The sequence below is a fragment of the Octopus bimaculoides genome, chromosome 6, assembly GCF_001194135.2.
Source record: "Octopus bimaculoides isolate UCB-OBI-ISO-001 chromosome 6, ASM119413v2, whole genome shotgun sequence".
Taxonomy (NCBI): Eukaryota; Metazoa; Mollusca; class Cephalopoda; order Octopoda; family Octopodidae; genus Octopus; species Octopus bimaculoides.
The window spans coordinates 67835896-67839099 of NC_068986.1; positions in this window are offsets into that span (position 1 = coordinate 67835896).

Sequence of the window (3204 nt, forward strand, 5' to 3'; positions counted from 1 at the left end):
ATATATATATATATATATATATATATATATATATATATACGTATGTGTGTATGTATGTATGTATATATGTATGTATGTATGTATGTACATACATATACGCTTAGACTTAAGTAATATGCGGAGAAAACTTTTTGCAGAATAAGCAGGATTCAGACGAAAAAGGTGTACATGATGGCATATATTTAAAGCCAGATTAATGTTACAGAAGCATCTCCAACAACAATGCAATTTCTAACAGAAAGCCATTGATTTCAAAACCGAGCCTCATTTTACACTATCTTATTTGGCAGTTGTCATTGAAGTCCCAGTTAGACATGTGCAAGTGATTCAAACACTGAATGAAATTTCCCACGATAAAGTTTTCCTGAAAAACAACACAGAAGATTTCTATGGATCAAAAGTCAGTCAAGACTGTCTCCTTTCCCAAGAGACGTGCAACATCTTGAAAAACATCAAGTAGGATGTTAATTCTACATTTTCATTTTATATCGGAGTACAGCTCTTCTGTTGTCGGTATGAACCTTCTAGGAGGCAGCGAAGCAAAACTTCGCTAATCATCAAAAAAGTGGACGGAAAGATTATGAGCCGCGTACGGAATGGAGATTGTTGAAGAGAAGAGCAAGATTTTGACCGATAGTTAGAAGTAGAGTGTGCCAAGGAACATGTGCTAAACGGACATAACTTGAAGTGAATAATTTAAAAAAAAGCACATTCCTCATTCAGCTGGACAACAGCTCAGTAAAGACAGTAAAATTGACATACTGTCTGGCTTCAGTTGCCATGACAATGCTGAGCATTATATGGGCAGCCAGTATATTTTCATTTTCTTCACGAAGCTCAACTGTACATGTTCTTAACAATATCTCCCTAAGGCTGCAAAAACTGGATACTTGTGACTGTCACGAAATAATCCAGGGAATCGTTCACAACTACTACAAATCTGTTATGTATGTGCATACAAAGTACAAGAACAATAGATTTGACAAGCAACAAAAGATTACCAAATATACTGGCAGACAAGAATCAGCCATGCGTACAGTAGAAGACTTGGTGCGGACATATATCCTGCATTGGTTACTTGACCAAAATCATCGAATGTACAGCTGAAGGAGGATAAAGTGGAAGCAATCAAAGAAAATATTGTCTAAAAAACATCAAAATCTGGTCCGATCTCATTACCGTTGCCCTTCTGGGTAGGATAGAGGAAAGGAGTGACTGGTAATTGGGGACTGCTGAGTCGCTTACGGAAGATGGTGATCATGATATATGCAAAAGTAATGAAATACTTTGATTGCTGAAATACATTACAATTATTTTTAGAGTTACTTCAGAAAACATTTAAGACAAGCATTTAAAATTCTAAGCATTTAAAAGTTTAAACAATAGTGACATTCATATATTCCACGTGAATTGAATTTCTTTATGAAGGTTTTACTGGTTCTATGCAATGCAATAGACACAAATATTATTTTCACAAATATTATTTTCACAAATATTATTTTCATTAGAGCAACAAACTTTCTTTGCGCTATCTGTTTCTGCTCTCTGAAATAAAATGCCGCAGAGGTCGACATTTGCCTTATGGGTCGATAAAAAAAGTACCATACATGCACGGTGTAAATTATTTAATCACACATAAAGACAATAAAACACATATATATATATGCAGACGTTTTTATACACACACTCCCTCTCTCTTGATGACATTTTCTTATTTTCTCTTTCTCTTTCTCTCTTCCTCTCTCTCTCTCTCGCTCTCACTTTCTCTCTCTCTCTCTCTCTCTCTCTCTCTCTCTCTCTCTCTCTCTCTCTCTCTCTCTCTCTCTCTCTCTCTCCCTCTCTTTCGGAATCGGCTAAGTTATACTGTGAGAACGGACCTTGAGATCACTCATAACCTCCCTTTCTCTAAGAATGTATTAATATGTGCATGTGTATGTATATATCTACAAATGTACGCATGTATATATGAAAATATGTATGTGAATGTGCGATGATGCATATATACTGATGTACTGCAGTAAATATATAGCGCAGTATTTTCAATAACATTACTTTAGGTCTTGTATTTATCTAAGATCGACCCTTGATAAATATTGCAAAAGAATACGCATAGTTATTGATCATATGAAGTATTCAAAACTGAGCAGGGATACATACGTACGTGCTTATATACATACAAACATAAATACATACGTACGTACTTACATACATGTGTATCTGTATGCGTATAAATGTATGTGTGTGTGTGTATGTCTGTCATTTATGCTTATTGTGTTTACTTGTGTGTGTGTGTGTGTGTGTGTGTGTGTGTGTGTGTGTGTGTGTGTGTGTGTGTGTGTGTGTGTGTTCGTGAGTGGAAGAGAGAGGCAAAGAGAGACAAAGAGAGAGAGTGAGAGAGAGGGTTTCTTCTGATATCAAATGTTATTGCCTTGATTGACTAATTAAGCGTAATGAAACAGAAAGGTCAACAACATTAATCTAAGTTCAAAGCTGTGTACTTTAGCGCAAATCAGAAGTAACATCTTATTTGCTTGTACGTACCACATCTGTGCATGCATGGATATGTATGAAAAGGTAGACATACACCAGTCTGCATACACACACACACACATGCATACGCACGTACTTATACTGTCCCACACCCTTACACACAATTGCATGCATGTATGCATATATATATGTATGTGCATGCAATCCTTTCACAATGCAATATATATAGTTATTCGCGTAGATAGATTTATTTCTCCGGAGTCTGTAACTGTATACCTTCTGGTGAAACGTAAATACACTTATCAACATGACCCTTCGAATTCATAAAAGATAATATATATCATTAACTTAATGATATATGCTTCTTTACAAGAACCTGTAACAATCCTCTATATTTACCACAGTCATTCTATAAGTCTATATTACTTGACATTCTTATAAATGTTTGTGCCTTTGTATGCACATATGCCCGTGTGCGTTTAACTGTCCAGTTTGAGTGAAAGAGAGAAATGGATGTAATCTGTTCCTACACATTTATTTGGTTGCTTATGTTTTGTGCGGGAAAGATCTTTTTTTTTTTGCAATTACATATTGCATATTGTCTAGAGAATATTAAGTGTAGTACTTTTAATCACTTCCTAAATGTATTCATATATATATATATATATCTATATATATATGTATATATATATATATATATATATATATATATAT